The sequence below is a fragment of the Choloepus didactylus genome, chromosome 4 (genome assembly GCF_015220235.1).
Source record: "Choloepus didactylus isolate mChoDid1 chromosome 4, mChoDid1.pri, whole genome shotgun sequence".
Classification (NCBI taxonomy): domain Eukaryota; kingdom Metazoa; phylum Chordata; class Mammalia; order Pilosa; family Megalonychidae; genus Choloepus; species Choloepus didactylus.
The window spans coordinates 133,553,990-133,575,405 of record NC_051310.1 but is presented as its reverse complement, the minus strand read 5'-3'; the positions used below and the strand labels follow the sequence as shown (position 1 = coordinate 133,575,405).

Here is a 21,416-nt window from a genome sequence, read left to right as displayed (position 1 = left end):
TAGATTTCACAAACTTAATGTCTTTTTCATCTCATTCACAATTGCATTTGCTGGGTGATACAGGATGTGAGAGAGGAAACACGTCTAAAAAAGAGGGTGCAGTCACAACAATTAATGGGTCAAAATAAGGCACCCAGATACTGACTCAACTTGAGACAAGATTTGAGCAGGTGACAGCAAAGTGACACTTTCATCTCCTTTGCCTGGACACTAAGCCTCTATTAATGTAACATAAGACTGCATCAGCTTCCTAAAGAGCCCCCTCCCAAGGCAGGTGCCCAGTGAGCGCCCACCCTAAATGTGTGCCGTTGGCGTTTTTAAACTCTTTAAATGTGTACGTAGTTTTGCTAAGGTGGAAACTTCTTTATACGATGGGGAGGAAGGGTCTGCAGAGGGCTGGTCCCTGAGCGGAGGAGGGTGAACCAAGGCTACTCACCCCCTCCAAGGCAGGGGCGTGTGAACATCCACTTCAGCATGTCAGCACTCAACTCACTTTGTTCTCTGGAGACTTCTTGTAATTTCAGGGCACAGAGGAAAGAATAACTAATATTTAAAGTTTAAAAATTAAAATGAACATGCAGCCTCTGGTTACTTATTGATCTGGTCCTGGGTTATTTTTAAAAAGCAAATCAGCCAGCTGTGCTGACACTCGGTGTATTCATCTTACCCACTTCATCATGCTGTCAGCACGCCATGATCTACTGGGTACTAAAGGCAATAAATTAGGGGGTGGTTGTTGCAGCTGAGTGGTTGTGCTTGCTTTTACTTTTTTTAAAATTATCTTCTATTTGTGCAAATATTATTCATTGTGGGTGCTTTTTTTAATCTTAAGATTAATGGGGATCAGAGGAATATGTCTTAGCTCCCCAAGTCTCCAGTGTGGCAAGGGGAAAATAAGGCAGGCCACACCCTAACCAGGGCCCAGGTAGATGACTAGTGACCATTCCTAGGAAAAGATGACCAGCCTGAGTGTCCTGGTACAAACTACCCTGTGTCCCAGCTCTTGACAGCATGGAATGCCAAATGTAGAACTTAGCTGGAAGGGGGAAAAAGGTACATTGGGCAACACATAGAGTTACAGGAAAAAGCACTCGTATGGTAAACACAATAGGCATATAGACTCATAGATGGGATCCTCCATCTTCATTAGTTTACAGTCAGTGGTGAATAATTATCCATAAGTATCCTAGAACTCACCTAGCCTGTTCCAGTTCTACATGGCAGCATTTTCTTAAACCTACCCTGGGTGAACACATGGCATGCATCCTCGTCAACCCACTACAATGGCAGGCAAGAGCCACCCCCCCCCAGTAAAACGGCAATGCTCACTTGCATTATATATATTTATCTCTGGATTTCTGCTAAATTGAGCAAAAGGATCAACAAATGTCAGAAACCACAGTCACGACCAGAAATAGAAACGTGGGAGTTATGAGCTCTACATGTCCAAACTCCTTCTCAGGACAGATTTTTTTTTATTTTAGCTGAATTAGCTAAATACATAACTCCAATGAGTCAACAGTAATGACTCACTTTAGATCTTCCTTGGCAAGGAAGTCTAAACCTGTGCAAAGAGGGCAGTTGGATCTGATTGAGCCAGCTGGGGGCTGTGGGCAATTGCTGGGAGCTCCAGAGTGCCTGAGTTCACAGGCACAATTTATCCCACTTCCACCTGCTGCTCTTGGATGCTCCTGGATCCTCCTGTGCCCTGGAGAACCCAGGAGTGGTTAAGGTCCCATCCCACCCCTTCTAACCTCACTCCTTTGCACAGAGCATACAATCAGGACATCCATACTTGGGTTTCAGCTCCACATCTTCTCTTTTTGTGGCTGAGGACCTTACTTGACCTCTGTTTACCTCAGCTTCCTTACCTTCAGATGGGCAAAATTCTATCTATACCATCTTCCTCCCAAATTTGTTGCAAAGAGCCATCAAAGTAGTGCCTATAAAAGCACTTTGCAGCATGAAGAGTCTTAGGAAAACTAAGAAATTACTAGTCCTCAAGCATAACACTCTAATCCCACCTGTCATCTCTAGAGTCTTTGAAAGCTGGTAACTGCTGCTTCCTTGGTCCATAAGGTAGTGACCTAAAGGGTTCTGTTAATCATGTGGAAGTTCCTGGTTGTACCACTAAGAGGGCTGATTCAACAGGACCAAAAACTCACCCAGAAACCATCAGGATAGACTGCTAGTGGTTGAGGTTATAAATGACTTCCTGACCAAAACCTTTTGTGGTAGCTTTAAATCAGTGAGCCTCTTGAATCTGTGAAAATATGAGAGGGACTGCTGACTCAGCTACTGTCATTCACAGGAAGTCTCAAACCTTTGGAATAGGAGCAACCAAACAAGGAAACAATTTCCCTTGATTTCCATGAGGTTTCCACTAATGTTGCCTCTGTTCTGAACATGACATGGGACTGTGCTAGAGCCAGGATATTCAGACTATTCAAAGAACCAGCACAGAAGCTAGTATGGAATTACCCCAAACTTTGGAGGAGCTGAAATTTCTCTTTAGCTCCCTTATCCTTTTAATGCTTCTCTCCAAGTTTCCATCTCTTTGCTCCAAGCCCCTGTCTTAGGATGTTCTGCAAAAGCAGACCCTGAAACAAGGATTTGAGTGTGAGCGATTTACTAAGGGCTCAAAGGACAAACAAGTGAGGGAATGGGGAAGCAGGCCAGGAAAGGGAGAATAAGTTGAGCTTTAAGGCAAAGTCTCAGCTCCAGCCTGATCCCAAGGTGAGCTCTGGAGCCTAAACTACACCTCAGAGTTGGCCCCCACTGAAGGCTAAGGAGCTGGACTTTCATAGACCAGTCGTTGGTAAGGCCACATGGGGGCTTTTGTGCTGGTTTGCATCTGTTAGGTACCCCATAAAAGGCTGTGTTCTTTTAATCCAATCTTGTGCAAGCAGACCTATTGTGGGTGGGATCTTTTGATTAGGTTGTTTCCATGGAGATGTAACCCACCCTATTGTGGGTGGGACCTTTTGATTAGATTATCTCCATGGAGATGTGACGCCACCCATTCAAGGTGGGTCTTAATTAGTTTACTGGAGTCCTTAAAAGAGCTCAGGGAGAGAGAGAGAGCTCAGAGCTGACATAGGTCTGATACTTGGAGATGCAGACAGAAAGACGAAGCCCACAGTTTGCCCTGGAGATACTAAGTGAGAACCCACAGATGCTTAAAGAGAAAGCCATTGGAATCAGAAGCTGAAAGCAATGCAACCCAGGAGCAAAGAACCAGCAGACACCAGCCACGTGCCTTCTCAGCTGACAGAGGTGTTCTGGACACCATTGGCCTTTCTTCAGTGAAGGTATCCTCTTGTTGATGCCTTAGTTTGGACACTTTTATGGCCTTAGAACTGTAAATTTGTAACCTAATAAATCCCCTTTATAAAAGCCAATCTGTTTCTGGTATATTGCGTTCATATAGCTTTAACAAACCAGAACAGGTTGTAACTCTCAATCCCTTACTGAGCTCTGCAAGTGCAGGCTGAGGGCCTCCAGCAGCCCCCCAGGCAGTCCTCTGAAGAGAGCTACAAGCATGGCCCTTAGAAGTAAAAGAACACAGAAGCTGGGAAGAAATGTGTGATAATGGTAGAAAGGAGCCAGAACTCAAACAATGTCTGCTACACACTCCAGTGCCAAACCTCTGGCTCCAAAACTACCCTTCTCTTTCCCCCTCCCATCTCCCACAGCCCTCTTTCCAAGTCAAAAAGGAAAGTTATGTCAAATCTAATTTCTACCTGTTTAAATGGCATCAGCAGCTTTATTTGAAGAGTTAAGTTCAAGATCCATATCATGGCAAACAAGCTCCTCCTTTCCCTAACCTGGCCCCCTCTCAAGGCTCATCTAATGACCTGCCCAGTCCCAGCCCCTGTGTTCTGCTTCCCAGAATACATCTTTTGGTTTTATACTTCTTAGCTATTTCTCATCCTGCCCACTTTGTGGGAATGCCTTCCTTCTCACCCTTCTCTTGCCCCTTTCTACCACTGATCTCCACCCTCAAGATTTAGCTTATCTTACAAGATTCAGCTCAGTTCACCTCTTGCATGACCTTTGTCAGTCACTTCTTTTAAGTAGACTTCACTACGCCTTCCCTTGTACTCCCACTACATCTCATCCATTTGTGCTTTTCTGAGTGGTCTTGTACTAGAACCATGAGGCCAAAGGATAAAATTAGTGCATCTTTCCTGGAGCATGACTTTTATTGGATGATTTTGGAGAAAAGTTTAAAAAAATTTACTGATAACTTAAAACATTATTTAATAGCAAAATCAACCAGATATATTATGGTACAGAATGGTAATTCTCCCAATTTTTAAGATAGGAAAGTGAAAGTTACATGAAGTTTTCCACTTGTTATGGCCATTGAGGAAGTCATCTCCCTAAACTACTCAGGCATGGAAGTCATAAACTCTCTTTTCTTTAGAAAAATTCGAGAAGCACCTTTACACATGTGGGACCCCAACCTTCGTTAAGCTTACTGATTAACCTACCCACTTTGCACCACTAGTTTAAGCTTCTTAAGGATAAGAACCAAGTCTGACTTATCTCTATATCCCCAGAATCTAGCATTGTTCATAGCTGAAAAGCACGTAGTAAAGAGTTTAACAAATATTTGTTGAAGTCATTAATTAATTAATTAATATTTTCCCATTTCACTGCCACTGAAATCCAACCCTCTCATCTGGACTATTACAGCAGCTTCCTAACTCATCAGTCTGCTTTCCAATATCCCCATTCTGATCTGTTCTTTGCAGGGCCTCCAGAATCATCTTAAAACATCTTTATTCCCAACCCTCAAACTTCAAATGACTTCATATGAGATCAAGAATAAAATCCCAAACTCCTCAACCCTAACTTGAGCCCAACAGTCAAGACCCTCCAAAGTCACCCACTTCCGCTCCACCATGAACAGTCCAGATTCAAAGACCCAGAGCTGGGGACCATTCATGACTTTCCCTTCTTGGAAGGCCTTCCTGGGCCCTTCATCCACAAACTCTCAAACCGGGGGGACATTCGCTCTTCTTATCATCCTTTGTTCCTTAGGATGCATTTCACTCTCCTAAATGTTGGGGGGGGGAAACATTCACTGCTCTTCTAGATGTATCACATTTCTTCTACCAGGCTCTGTTCCTCAAGTGGTTAGTACACTGCTTCTATTTCTTCACCAGTTTTCTTTCTCATCTTCTTAAATGGCTTTTCTAAGACAACCTTGTATCTAAATGTAGTGTTGATCTTTTCCTCCTTGGTTCTTAATTCTGTTTGACTTTCAGATTGCTTTGAAAGAGTCAGCCATGCCTTTCTCCTGGTCCTTTTCACCCCACCCCATGATGTAGGCTCCTCGAGGTGTTGGTCTCTGTCAGCTCCTTTATGAACTTCCCTTCTTCCTTCCCTGTGTCTGCCTTTTCCCCTCTACTCTCTTTTCTGCAGGGAGTTCTCCTGCTCTGATGTCTTTAAACCCCCCAGAATAAATGGTTCCAAAATTATCAAATCTTTACTCTCTCTAGGGATCTTTATTTCTAGATATTACAGAACATTTCACTTGGCTCTCATCCATCAACTGAAAAGTATATATTAAAAAGTAACTCATTCTCTCTATATCCTGTAAATCCATTCTTCTTTCTTCCTCATAATTAATAATGTGGTAAACTAGAAAAGTTGTATAGCCACTGAAGGAGGAGGATAACCAGAAGTAAGGGGACTTATCAGGAATGATCAAGAATATAATTAATTTGATGTTAGACATATTAAATATGAGGCATCAACCTCCTGTAGGTTGTTGGAAACATACAATTTGAACTCAGTTAAGTGAACAGACTTAAAATATAGCCTTAAAAATCATTATTAACCTAGGGAAGATGATTGAGGAAAAAAAAAGTGAAAGAAGAGAGAGTAAATACTGAAGTTAAAAACCAGCTGTGGGAGACACTATTGACTGTCTACCTAACAGTCATTGTTCTCCTTCTCTCTTGCTAAGAGAACCCTGGTTTTATTTGGGTTTTGGGTAGGCATGTCCTACAGAGGAGACTGGGCACTTGCAACTTCAGGGAGTTAGTCTGAATTTGTCTAAATCACCCACATGTTAGTGATTTATTTACAGAAGAGCATATGAGGAAAATTCTAACCAATGAAGCATGAGGGATATCTTGCTTCAGGGCTTCAGGGAAAGTCTTATTCATTCTTGAACAGAGACCTGAAACCATCCCTATTTTCCTCTCTCCAAATATCACTCTAAAAGGATGTGCTGCCTGGAGCTTCTGCAGCCATTTTATGATCATGAGCAAAAGAATTACAAAGAAGTTGAGACAGAGCCATGAGATCACTGGGCCTTTTGAATTAACCAGTCTTGGAGCCTCCTGCCTGTAAAATAATTATTCTGGGAGATTAAAAAAATTCTTATTTTTTAAGCCATTTTTAGTTGAGTGTCTGTTAATTGTAGCTAAAAATATGATAATCAAAATACAATAGATAACATTTCCTGAGTGCTTACTTGCTTATTTCTGTCAGGTACTAGTTAGGTTGTTTACTTGTATTAACTCATTTGACCCTCATAATAACCCCATTAGATAGGTAAAATTAACATACCTATTTTGTAAATGAGGCAATAGAGGCAACATAATGTTTTCTGAAAGCCAAATACTTCCTAACCAATACACCAGTCAATGGAATACTCATTCTTGGGAATAAACTAGGATGCATCATCCAGCAAATCAGCAATCACTTAGAAAATGAAATCTATTAGATACAAACATTAGTATTTTGTAAAAAGCATGTTATCTAGATTAGTTAAATGTTCTCCTGTAATGGAGTGGTATCCATGATAGACAAGAGAGAGGGTACACGTGTGATATGTCTTCTTCCATGTACTCAATAAAATATCTTCAAGGGGATTACTCCAGGTGATGGAGGAGAAATAAACAAACAAACAAAAAAGACGGACCTCTATCCGACATGTAGCCCAAAAGAGAACATAAGACAGGCATATAGATAGCTGTAATTTAACTCTGCTTCAAATCTTGCTCTCTCTGTAATCCATTCTTCATTCTGAAGGGGGAATAATTTTTTATTTTTCTGCAAAACAATCTGAAGATGTTGGGATCCAGCTTTAAAAATCCTTCAGTACTTCCCTAATGGCCTCAAAGTTCAGACTCCTTAACCTGGGTTTCAGGCCCCTTATGAACTGACCCTGTGAAACTCTCCAATCCCAGCTCTCACCAGTACCCTGGTCCCTTTCTGTCACACAGAACTGCTTTCAGTGCCCAGAAGAATCATGATCTGTCTCTCTCACCCTCAGACCTTTGCACCTGTTGTCTGGAACATTCTTCCATCCCTTCTTCATCTGGCTGACCCCTATTTGTCCTTCATGTCTCAACATAAGGTCACATGCTCTTGGGAGATTTCCTTGATCCCTCGAGTCTGTGTTAGGGATCTGCCTGCTAACTCTCATAGCTCCTGGTGTTTATCCATGTTGTAGCACTTATCACACTGCCTTGTACATTTCTTTTAGCCTAAGGGAATAAGATAAAAAGAGTTATTAATGGCATTGACCTGGGAAGCTATATTAAACATTTTCTGGTGGGAATTTGTCAACTCTTTATCACCTCTATGAAAAATTTGAGAATATATTCATCAGTTTTGTACATGATATTGAATTAGATGGAGTTACCAAATTCTAGATATGGGGGGAAAATAGAAAGTGTTCGTGAAAGATTAGAAAATGATTTCATCAGCAAAGCTGAAATTTAATATGGCAAATGCCAGGTCATTCTCCAAAGAACACAAATCCAGTCACACAAATATAGAATGTCTAAAGCATAAATACAGTGGGAAAATATTTAGGATGTATAACTAACCATGAGATAAATGTGAGTCAGCAGTGAAGTGCCATTATGGAAAGAAAGTGTAGGACAAATTCATATTTCCCAGATGTATTCAATGAGGTTTGATTACTTGGGCTAGGAAGGGATTTTTACCTCAGCTATAGCTTTCACAAAGTGGAGCATTCATTTTAAGCCACCAAGCCATAAACTAATGAAATATATTTTGAGGAAATATTGAAGGAAATGAGGTTATTTAGCATTGACTGGAGAAGAAAATTATTGTTTCTGAGAATTTAAAAAATGATGCTACGTTACATTTTTGAAGTATCTTCTAATTAACAAATACACGACATTGATGAACAGCTTTGTAGGTTAAATATTATAATCACCATTTTACAGGTGGTGTTTTTTTGTGTGTTTTTTTGTTTGTTTTTGTTTTTAAATGAGAAGGCTGAATAGCTCTTTTGTATCCAGGAAAGATCAAATGAACTTAAGGTTTTAGTTGACAGATAATTTTTCCTCCAAAATTTTATTTGAGGGAAATCTTGCTCATGGGGATGACAAATAATTCCAAGCCAAAGCCCAGAACCTAGCTTATAGCATAATTGGTATATGCTATAATAATTGTTAAGCGATTGAAGTGAATGAATGCATAAATGCGGACAGTGATAAAATATTTAGATGAGTTATTACTGAAAGTTATAAAATCTCTCTCCTTAAAAAGAAAATAGGCAATCATCTGCCATGCATTTTTTTAGATGGGTGGAAACCAAATGTTTGATGCATCTTTATCAGTAAACTATCTATTGACAATACACACAAAAAATGAATACTTATTTATTTTAAATTACATGCATGATAATGTACTACTAAATACTATGCAACATGCCCGAAAAGTAATTTAAAAAGATGAGGTAAACTATAGATAAATATAATTTCATGTATTTTCTTCCTATACACCAAAATCAATATAGTATAATGATTTTCATAGCTCTGGGGTGCGAACACACTCCATATCGGGGACATTTAGTTAAGACATCCACGAGCTGAAGTTTTCTCAGGGCTTAAAAAAGTGGGAGAATATGGAAAGCAAGAAAGAAAAAACAAACAATACACATAATGTGGGAGCAGGAGGGAGAGAGAGAAAGCAAGAAAGAGCAATATTAATTCAACATCAGTAGACATTTCATGTAATTTGTGCCTAATGCACCAGCTTTCTAGCAGATAGAGTGCCTAGGTGGGAAGGTTTGGTCCTACAGGAAAGCATTGCTCACCTCAGGAGCTGTGAGAGGATGTCCCAAAGCACTGCCACAACTTTTCTGGCTGTACATGAAATTGGGGTTTTGTCTAAGGCAACTTCCCTAACAATGCCCAGGGACAAGAGAGAAGGTACAGAGTTTCTTGAATATGCTGGTGCCATGATTAGTGATGCAAAAGAATCCAAGTTCTATGACTGTGTGTTTGCCCTTCAAGGGGCATATCACTAATGTCCCAACTCAGAAGTGCTCTTTCTAATTAAAGTGTCCGGTAAACCATGTGCTTCTCTGAATGTGGACCTTCTGAATGACTCATCATCAGCTCCCCAAGACTTGGAGAAACTGAAACCATTTAACAAAATCCCTGCATTAATCATTCAAAAAAAATTAAATCTGCTTTCAGTAGTTTCATTTGACCAAGAAAACAAGAAAGGTGGATTAAAGAAATCCTCAGAAAATAGCAGGTTTATTGTTGCTGTTGTCATGTTTCGAATTGCCCTACTAAACTCACCTTTTTTTCTCCTGTGCTTCTTTTCCTTGACAATTTGGCACTTTTTTCATTTTACAAATGGTTAAATACCACTGGTCGCCATAGCAAGGGAATAATGTTAAACCAGTAAAAGGAAGTCAGTCTTGAATAATCTAACCATTAAAAAAAAATCATCAATGGTTTTCATGTTCCAAACCCATGCAATTTTGTGTTTAAGAGATGTTTTGAATTTAATTTCCTGTCACTTAAAATCATTTGACTGAAAGCAGGAGGCACAAAGCCACTAACAGTAGGGACATCATATAAACAAGAAAGAGTGTTTCTTAGCAAAAAAGCTTAATTCTGGGAACACAAGCTGATGACAGAGAGAGAGAGAGAGAGAGAAAGAGAGAGAGAAAGGGGAGAGAGAGAGAGCGCAACGTATCTCCACAGCCAAGCCAAGCTTTCCTTGTTTGGTACAATGAGGTTGATTTGTGGGACAGATTTCTCACGTGGCAGCACTGACTTGCTTAGCAATCACTAAGCAGTTCTCATGCCCTGGGGATTTAGGGTGGGATTGGGGAGGGTGGGGGGGGGGGTGAAGGGTAAGGAAAAAATTAATAAATTCAGCTTTGTCTTTGACATGATTATTCTCAGATCTTTTTACAGAAAATTGTGCTTTGAGATCAGTCTAGTTCTTAAAGGTACATCATTGAGAGTAAATAAATGCACCCTTGAAGCAAGAATTATACTAATGAGGAACTAAGTAATGAAACAATTAGGTGATCACATTGATCTTACTCCAACTTCTAGGAAGGCAGTAAAGTGGAGTAGAAAACTCCAAGGTTCAGATTTCACCAAGGTTAAAATTCTAGCTCTGCCCTCCACAAATTATGTTTCCTAAATCAATTTAATGCTCATCTTTGAGCCATTACTGTTTCTCATTTATAAAATGGGACAATAATACATACCTCACCAAGATACTGTAAGGATATATGCTATACATAATATGTGGAAAGCACTTAACTAAGTATCTGCCACATAGGAGGTGCTTAACAAATATTAGTCCTCCTTCCATCCCCATTTGATTATTTTTAATTAAACTTCTTTATTTTGAGATAATTGTACATTTGCATGCAGTTGTAAGAAATGATACTGAGAGAGCCTATTGTCTCCTTCACCCTGTTTCTTTCAGTGGTAACTTACAAAACTATAGTACAATATCAAGAACCTGGATGTTGGCATTGATTGTCATGCTATGTACAGTTCTGTCACCACAAACATCCCTTTTTATAGCCACACCCACCCCTACCCCTTCCCCCAGTCCCTGAATCTTAGCAACCACCAACCTGTTCTCCATTTCTAGAATTTTTGACATTTCAGGAATGTTATAGAAATGGAATCATATAGTGTGTAACTTTTGGGGATTGGATTTTTTTTTCACCCAGAATAATTCCCTGGAGCTTTTTTATAAATTGTTTAGATTTATTTAACCCAACTTTTTCCAGCCATATTTGAACTAAAACTGATTGTCATGGAATACCCATTAACATTGCATGAAGCAAACAGTTCGGGAAGCACTGCCCTAACTGGTAACATCTGAGGATACAAAATAGTGTAAAGAAGAGTTAGTATGTGCCAACACTTTGAGAAACCTCAAGACTTAGGCAGGCTGGGAAGCCTTGCTTGGAGCTGTTCAGCAATGCGATAGCCGCTGTACAAGTGGCTCCCCAGGGGTCGTTTCAGGGACAGTACATCAAGCTCACTTTACTCAATAAACCTTGAATCCTTTGCCCTCAACCCCAGCCATGGGTTTACCTCTTGGTTTTCTACTGTAGTCTACAAAGGGCTCCTACCAAACTCAAGTCTTTGATATTTTGGGCTATTATGTATGCCAACTATGTTAATCAGAAAAGGGCTACGTGATGCTGTAGTTACAGACAACGCCATAGTTTTGATGGCTTAACCAAACACAGGTTTACTTCTTACTCATGTAAAGTCTGCTGCAGGACCAGGCAGCTCTCCAGGGGAACAGTCTTTTCTATGCAGCAACCCAGTGACCCAGGCAGAGAGAGGCTCTGCCACCCCGTAGCTGCAGCATGTGCAACACGCAGTCTCTTCATTTGCAGGGAGGGGAGAACATGTAGAATGCGCATCAGCTCTTAAATGCTTTCACCTGGAGGTGACACTTGTTACTTCTGTTCATATTTCATTAGCAAGAGCAAGTCATACAGCCATGATGAATTTCAAAAGTGTGGGGAAGTGTGGTCCTTGCACATGTCGATCGTGATCATATCCATGTACTTAGAAGTAGGACCTACAGGAGATGTCTTGTTCCACGGCGGTGGCGGGCTGGGAAAGGTGAAAGTTAGCGCTCTGCCAATTCCCTGGAGAGTCATCCATGTTGTCAACTTTATCAATAGTTTGTTCTTTTTTATTTCTGAATAGTAATGTTTTAAACCATTCTACTGCTGAAAAACATCTGAGTTGTTTCCAGTTTGAAGCTATTATGAGTAAAGCTGCTGTGAACATTCATATACTGGTTTTTGTGTGAATGTAAGCTTTCATTTCTTTGGGATAAATGTCCAAGAGTGCGATTGCTGGGTTGAATGGTAATTACATGTTTAACTTTATAAGGAACTGTCAAACTATTTTCCCAAGTGCCTGTACCATTTTACATCCCTACCAACCATGTATGAATAATCCGTTACCTCCACATCCCCACCAGTATTTGGTGTTGGTTTTTTTTTTTTCAGTCGTCCTTCTACCAATAATACAGAGCCTTCATTACTATAATCTATAGGATAAGCCTTGAAGTCAGGTAGACTGATTCCTCCCACTATATAGTAGTCTTCATATTGGAAAGAGTGATTCTCCCACTCTCTTATTTTTTCAAGATTGATTTAGGTAGTCTAAGGTCTCTGCTTTCCCATATAAATTTTAGAATAAGCTTGTTTAAGTCTACAAAAATCATTGCTAGGAGCCTAATAGTAATTGCATGAAACCTAAAGATCAATTTGGGGAGAATTGATATTTTTACTATGTTATCTCTCCATTTGAGTCTTTCTTTAACTTCTTTCATCAGTATTTTGTAATTTTTAGCATACAGGTCCTGTAGGTTTTGTTAAATTCACCAAAGTGTTTCTGTCTTTTTTGGGGGGTGTGATTATAAAGGGTATTCTGTTTTTCATTTCAATTTCTGCATTTTCTGGTTAGTATATAGAAATGCGATTGATTTTTGGGTGTTGCTCTTATTTCCTGTGACCTTGCTGAACTCGCTCATTAGTTCTAGGAGTTTTGGTTTTTTGTTTGTTTGTTTGTTTTGGTAGTTTCTTGGGGATTGGCTAAGTAGACAATCATATCATCTGCAAATTAGACCATATTTATCTCTTCTTACCAATCAATATTCTTTTTATTTCTTTGTCTTGCCTTACTGCAGTGACTTGGGTGCCCAGTAACAAGTTAATTAATAGCAAGCTTGGACATCCTTGACTTGTTCCTGATCTTAAAAGAAATGCATTAACCTTCAACATTATGTAATCTTAGCTAATGGTATTTTTTATAGATGCTTTTTGTTGATTTGAGGGAGTTTCCCTCTATTCCTATCTTGCTGAGATTTTTTATCCCAAGTGGATGTTGGACTTTGTCAAATGCCTTTTTGTGCATTAATTAATATGATCATGTAATTTTTCTTTTTTGGCCTATTGACATGAAGGATTACATTGATTGAGTTTTAAATGTTGAATACCTATGCATACCTGTAATAAATTCCATTTGGTCATGGTGTAAAATTCTTCTTATACATTGCTGGGTTTGATTCACTAATATGTTTTTGAGGATTTTGTGTCTTAGTTCATGAGACACATCAGTCTGTAGCTTTCTTTTTTTTTGTACTGTCTTTGTCAGATTTTGGTATTAGGGTAATATTAGCCTCATAATTGATTTGAGATGTGTTTCCACTTCTTCTGTTTTCTGAGAGAGATTATGTTAAATTGGTATTAATTCCTTAAATGTTTGGTAGAATTCTTCAGTGAAACCATCTGGGCCTGGAGATCTGTTTAGGGGAGATTTTTATTAAAATATTTGATTTTTAAAGTAGTTATAGGACTGTTTGGGTTGTCTATTTCATCTTGGTTGAGTTTTGTTTGTTCGTGGGTTTTGAGATCCATGTCTTCTAAATTGTATAGTTTATGATCATAAAGGTGTTTGCTATATTCTGTAGCAGACTGAATAATGGCTTCCAAAGATATCAGGTTCTAATCCCTGGTGCCTGCAAATGTCACTTACCTTATATTGGCAGAGAGGCTTTGCAAATGTTTTTAAGTTGGGGATCTTGAGATGTGGAGACTTTCCTGGATTATCTGAGTGGGCCACAAATGCAATCACAAGTGTCCTTAGAAGAGGGAGGTAGAAGGAAATTTGGCTACAGAAGAAGACAATGTGATGACTGAAGCGAGGTGCTGCACTGCTGGTGTTGAAGATGACGCAAAGGACATGGGCCAAGGAATGCAAGTAATGCAGCTCTAAAAATTGGAAAATACAAGGAAACAGATACTCCCCAAGAACCTTCAGAGAGAGTGTGGCCCTACACAAACCTTGATTTGGGCCCAATGAAACAGATTTAGGACTTCTGACTTCCAGAACTGTAAGAAAATAAATGTATGTTGTTTAAAGCCACCAAATTTGTAGTAACTTATTACAGCAGCCACAGGAAACCAATAATATTCCTTTATTATTATTTTAATGGAGGCAAGATTGGTACTGATAGCTCCTGTTTCATTCCTGATATCAATGATTCATGTCTTCTTTCTTTTTATCTTTCTCAGTCTTCCTAGAGGTTTATCAATTTTATTGATTTTTTTCAAAGAACCAGCTTTTGGTTTCATTAATTTTCTCTTTTGCTTTCCTATTTTCAATTTCATTGATTTCTGTTCTTTATTTCCTTTCTTCTGCTTGCTTTGAGTTTATTTTGCTCTTCTTTTTCTAGTTTCTTGAGGTACTGTCTTTGAATATTGATTGAGACATTTCCTCATTTCTAAAGTAAGCATTTATGCCATAGATTTTCCTCTCACCACCTGGTTTTAGCTGTGTTACACATATTTTGACATGTCATTTTTCATTCTCAGTGTTATATATTTTTATTTCCTCTGAAACTTCCTTTATTTCCTATTGGGCAATGAATTATTAAGAAATAGTTTGTTTAATTTCCAAGTATTTGGAAATTTTCCTGTTCTCTTTCTGTTATTGATTTCCAGTTTGATGTCATTATGTTCAGAGAACACACTTTGTTTGATTTCAGTGATTTTAAATTTGTTTGAGGAAATGGTCTGTCTTGGTGAGTGTTTCATGGGAACTTATTTAAAAAAAAAGTGTCTTCTGCTCTTTGGGAGTAGAGTGTTCTATATTTATCAGTTAGATCCAGTTAGTTGATCATGTCATTCATATTTTCTATACCCTTGCTTAATTTTCCAACTTTTAGTCCTACCATAGCTGAAGAGGGGTATTGAAGTTGCCAGCTATAACTGTGGATGTGTCTATTTCTCCTTTCAGCTCTATCAGTTTTTTACTATGTATTTTTGAGGTTCTGTTACTTGATATGTACACTTTTAGGATTGTTATTTCTTCCTGATGGATCAATCCCTCTTTGTATCTAGTAATTTTCTTTGCTGTGAAGTATACATTACCTGATATTAACATAACTATTCCTTTTGTGGGGGAGGGGCATTGTTTCCATGATATATCTCGTCCACCCTTTTACTTTCAACCTTCTGGCGCTGTTAGATTTGAATTGACTTTCTTGTAAGCAGCATATAGTTGAAGGTTTTTCTTCTGTACCCACTCTGCCAATCTGTCTCTTTTTAATGGTGTATTTAGACCATTTAAATTTCAGGTAATTACTGCTATATTAGGGCTTAAATCTGTCATTTTTTTCCTGCTTCCCTCTGTTTCTCCTGTATTTCCCCCACTTTGGTTTATTTCAGCATTTTTTAAGGATTCCGTCTTGATTTATTTATTGTGCTTATGAGTATATCTTTGCTTATAACTTTCTTAGCGGTAACTTCTGGCTTTATAATATACATACATAGACTACTGGTAACATTTAACTACTTCAAGTGAAGTGTAGAAACCTTACTTCCTTTTAGGTCCCTTTACTCTCCCCACTTATATAATTATTACATAAATTGTCAAATATTCCCTCTACATATATTGAACACCACATCAAATGGTGTTATAATTTGTGCTTCAGCCACCAAATATGATTTAAGAAAGTCATTAGAAGTAAGTAGTTATTGTATTTACCCTTATTTTTACCCGTTCCAGTATTCGTCATTCCTTTCTGAATTTCCAAAATTCGATTATTATTTTCTTTTACATAATTTCCTTTAGCCATTGTTTAAGGATAGGTTTATTAGCGACAAATACTCTTAATTTTCCTTCATTTGAGAATGTCTTTATTCCCCCTTGATTCCTGATGATAGAGTTTCTCCGGATATAGAATTCATAGTTGACATTTCTTTCTCTAAGTACGTGAAAAATGATGTGCCACTTCTGGCTTCTACACTTTTAGGTGATAAATACACTCTCATTTGAGTTGGTGTTTCCCTGTAAGGAATGTGTCTTTTCTCTATGACTGCTTTCAAGATATTTTCTTTGTCTTAGGTTTTCAGAAGTTGAATTATAATGTCTCTTGGCATAATGTGTCTTCTTTAGGTTTATCCCGTTTGGGGTTCACTCTATTTCTTAAATCTGTGGACTTAAGCCATTTGCCAAACTTGGAAAGTTTTCACCTGTTTGAATACTTTTCAGTTTCACATTCTCTCTACTCTCCTGGGATTCTGAAGATATAAATTTTAGCTCTTTTGTTATTGTCCCACAGATGCCTGAGACTTTGTTCTTGTACTCAAATCTATTTTCTCACTGTTGTACAGATTAAGTAAATTTTATTAAATTGTCCTCAACTTCATTGAATCTGTCCTTTTTCATCTCCAGTCTATTAATGAATCCATCCAAAAAAGTTTAAAATTTAAGTTATTATAGTTTTCAGTTCTGTGATTTCCATTCCTTATATCTTCATAGAATGATTATATATCTTTCTTATCATATTTCCTTGTTTTATAATAAGTGAACCCATTTTTCTGATCCCATCCCTAGATTATAAACCCCTTGAGGAAAAGGAATAGGTTTTATTTTCTTTTGTAATGGCCACAGATCCCAGCATAGCCCCTGGTTAGCACATAGAGGTGATCCACACATATTTTACACTGATTATCAACTTCAGCTATACATTCATCTCTCTTAGATGACTTTTAAAATTATCCATATCCAGACCCCACCAGGACTAACTAGATCAGAATCTAGAGATGAAACCCAGGCCTGGGAACTTTTAAAAATGCTCCCCAACCCGACTCCCAGGGTTGTGGATCTCCCTGGCAACACAGAGTATGACTCCCAGGGATGAGTGTGGACCCGGCATCGTGGGACTGAGAGTATCTTCTTGGCCAAAAGGGGGATGCAAAATGAGACGAAAGAGTTTCAGTGGCTGAGAGATTCCAAATGGAGTCGAGAGGTCACTCTGGTGGACATTCTTATGCACTATATAGATAACACCTCTTAGGTTTTAATGTATTGGAATAGCTAGAAGTAAATACCTGAAACTACCAAACTCCAACCCAGCAGTCTGGACTCCTGAAGACAATTATATAATAATGTAGATTACAAGGGGTGACAGTGTGATTGTGAAGACCTTGTGGATCACATCCCCTTTATCTAGTGTATGGATGAGTGGAGGAATGGGGATAAAAACTAAAGGACAAATGGGGTGGGATGGGGGGATGATTTGGGTGTTTTTTTTTTCACTTTTATTTTTTATTCTTGTTCTGGTTCTTTCTGATGTAAGGAAAATGTTCAGAGATAGACTGTGGTGATGAACGCATAACTATGTTATCATACTGTGGACAGTGGATTGTATATCATGGATGATTGTATGGTGTGTGAATGTATTTCAATAAAACTGAATTTAATAAAAAAAAAAAAAAAATGCTCCCCAGAGGATTGAAATGTGCAGCCATAGTTGCAGATCTGAGCTTTGGCTGCAGGCAGGCAGGCAGGGGTGCCAGCAGGTACTATGACAGCTTTTATGCATGTTTTCAATACAGGGTAGGAGTCAGAAATTGTGTCCTGGCTGTCAGTATCAGTCAAGACTGAGCTTGACCAAAAAACAAAAATTTCCAAAAGCTAAATACCAAAAATCTCATTACTGAGGAGGATAATTCTATTTAAGGACCTCAAGCACACAATTGTTTTCACAGAGGCAATCCTGAATATTTATCATTCGTCTCTTGCTTTTGCTCTCAAGACAACACAGACAGGGAGAAGGATTGACTGCAGACAGGCACGAGAAATCTTTTGGGTCTGATAAAAATATTCTAAAACTGAATTTTGGCAATGGTTGCACAACTTTGTAAGTTTCCTAAAAATCACTGAATTATAAAAAATAAAAATAAGGAAGTAAAAATAAATTTTAAAAGCAACACAGATAGAATCTGCTGTTTTCTGAATTAAGGCCAGCTTTGAAACTTGACTCTTATTCTTGAAAAGTAATGTTGAGCTTGGCTGAATCAACAGAAGACCCAAAAGGGACAAGAATACACCTCTGTTTGTCCCTGGTAAAGCTCTTGTTAAAGCCAGACATGCACAGAATTACAATAAAGGGGCAGGCTCTTTGCAGGGCTCTTTCTCCATGTTCCAACATGGATTATGGGCATCCCATGAATTTGCCTACCCCAAATTCCTCGTCACCTTGGATATGCCCTCCTCTGTTGGGGTGTGCTCTCAAGGATCCCCAACCCTACAATTACCTTAACTCTAGGCATTGTCTTCTGACCAATGCTCTTCTGTCAGTTCCTTATAGGATCCCTTACCTCCTAGCATCAAGAACATCTCACAGCCCAGGCAAGAGACCCTCCCTTACCCTAATGTGGTTTTATGGGTACCCCCAACCCAGGCATTGCTGCATCAGGATCAAAGGGGAAAAGCCATATACATTACTTGGGTCTGTAATACTCTACCTGATGCATATAAATACAAATCTCCTAGGAATATTTTTGCTAGTCTCTCCTTGCTAGAGGTTCCCCAATTATTTTTTAACTGAAGCTCAAACCCGCTCAGAGTTACCCTAGGCTGGACTGAGGTAAGTTAATAATTAGAGACCTGATAAGACCAGCATTCTTGAAATACTGGTTGAGCACTTGCGCAGAGTTGAAAATGATGCTACAGAGAGAAAGGCAGAGAAGGAGGTCAGGGTGTGACAGGCCCAGACCCCACTTATAGTTCTGAGCAACCTGGCTCTGACCACAGATTTTACACATCCTCTCAGTGAAAGTGAAAGAGTTTCTTCGATCTGAACACTTTCTCTCCAGAGCCAGTGCTGCTCCATCTATAGTTACTGGATGGTGCTTTGGGAGGCCTGGCCTTAAACTCCAAAGAGCTAATGAAATACTCCATTCAACCCTGAATCATACTCTTCTTGAGAGAGTTTCTGATTAATACAGAATCTTACATATTTCTCATATATTTCTACATATTCTCTCTCACCCCTTATGGATTGGGAATCGTGGGCAGCTAATTGGCTGGCCCATCCACTAATCTGACTTTATATGCCCATAGATCCAGTTTAGTGCCCCAAGGTAAGTCATCTGGCTGGTATGGGGCATTCTTTTTTCCCAGTGTATCCAATGGAAGAGGCCCATGTGCCTTCCTGTATGCTCAGGAAATGAGACGATTTTCACATAACCTTCTCTGGCCAGCATTTTAACAGTCTTCCATGGCAACAACTTTCACATCGGACATCACAAGCCAGGTCATGAACAGGTGTGATGCAATGATAAGCTTTTGGGAGTAGACATGTTCAGAAAGACTTTTAGGGTCCCTGAAACCATGTAAATAAAGTAGTTGTTCACTGGCCTACTGAAAGCTGTCCTTTCTGCGAAGTATCTTCAACTCTGTTACCAGTTCTCCACGGAGGTGCCATGCAGAGCTTCCATAGCACCCTCGACCATCTTCATCAGTGACCCACACTTCAACACAACTAAGAAACCACTTATCCAATGTAAGTCCCAGACCACACATGGATCACAAGGCTTCCTTAGAGTACCTAAACTGTCTGAAATAGTCATCAAATCATAACTGTAAAAAATATTTGCATAGAAAGATTATGCTGCTGGCACAAACAGATTATCTGTAGGGTATATATTGTATAAGCAGATCTGACCAAGGGAATAGAGATTTTATTGGCCTGCAGATGGCTATCCACGCTGCTCATTTCTTGATTTCATTTTGCTTACGTACGACAAGACCCAATTTCTCAGTTCTCTAAACTCTAGAACCACAAATTGATAAGTTTCTCTCTGGAATCCTTTTAAGGAATGACAGTATGATGTGTGATGATGTGGTTGAACTCATTCAGTAATATTCCCTGAGAACCTAAAACTTCTGTGTGTGTAGGCCTTGCACTAAGAAGAATAGAAGAGTGGGTAAGGAAGTGAAATTCTTCGAGATATTCCAAGGACAAGCACAGTTACATTAAGGATTATTGTAAAACACACTGTACTTTGCTCAACAGTCTTGATTAAACTTGAGATTTTTAGAATGACATGACTACTCAAGTCACTACATTAATAAAACAGGCACTAGCAGTCCTTAACAACATAACAAATGTGTATGAATCATTTATACAATTTTTTTCTGTCAAACAATGTTTGACAATAATCAGATGATAATGAAATGTATAATTAATAATAAAAATGCCAACATCTGTTAGCTTGTTATTAAAGACTGATTTTTCAATGTACTATTTCAAATGTGTCATCATTAACCTAATTTATATTAAAATCTGCTAAATACAATCTGCTTTCATTAGTTGTTAATTTGGGTTGGCACATGACAATGAGGAGTTGCTTTTCTGTCTGCTCTCCCTCCCTGTTCTCTCTCTTGTCTAAGTCAAAGATTCCCCCAAATGTCTTTAAAAAACACTACCTCAACTCAAAATGTTCTGTCAGCAGATGGCAGGTTTGGTGGCTGTTTGCTCTCAGCTGCAAATGATCAGTCCTCTGAGCCTGAAGAAGTAGGACTTGATCTTAGGGAAAGGGCCAGCAACCCCTGCTGACATTCTTCTGTTCTATCACCTGCAGGCCTGTGCATCCTCCAGCATATCCACGAATAAAGCATTTGCAGCCTGGGCTATTCTCCCAGCAGGGAGGACATGGACTCCCCTCACACAAGGTTCCATTCTGTTGGTTGGCCTTTAAATGACACCCATACCAAGGGCTCATTCAAAGACTTAAGAGCAAATCTCTTTAACAGGATAACCCAGCAGTGACTAGATGGTCCCCACAAATGAAAAACACATGTAATTTTTCTGTTTCACGAAATATTGGACACCAGGGATAATTCATTATGTGGGGAACAAACAGTCTAGGCTGGAGCTGGGGTGAGATTCTCTTATAAGAATCATCACTCCATCTGCAGGGAAAGTCCTGCAGACGCGATGAACCATGGTGTCACGGGAAGAGAGTATATAAAGAATTTGCCCCGTCTTTTAAGATGCAATTGCAAATCTGCTGCTCTTTACCTTAGACTGACCTTGTGAAATTATCTGAGCCAGGATAGAGCTCAAAGAAATGTCCTTTGCTGCATGTGGTGATTCTCAAACAAATACGAAATTAGTACCCCTTAAAAAGCTTTCAGTGCGCTTAAGAGATTGCCATAAAGGTAGTTCCTCATTAACTGATTAGAGTGAATTTTACACACCCATGAGATCTTTTTAGATATTTTGCTTAACAGCTTTAGTTGTGGTATTGGAGATATTTC

At 39.0% G+C, this 21,416-nt stretch overlaps 1 protein-coding gene across 1 annotated transcript in view; it reads left to right on the top strand.

The window, feature by feature from the left end:
• SEMA6D (semaphorin 6D) overlaps nucleotides 1–21,416 on the top strand; it is a 614,253-nt gene that overhangs the window by 460,946 nt on the left and 131,891 nt on the right. The gene's annotated exons all lie outside the window — the stretch shown is intronic.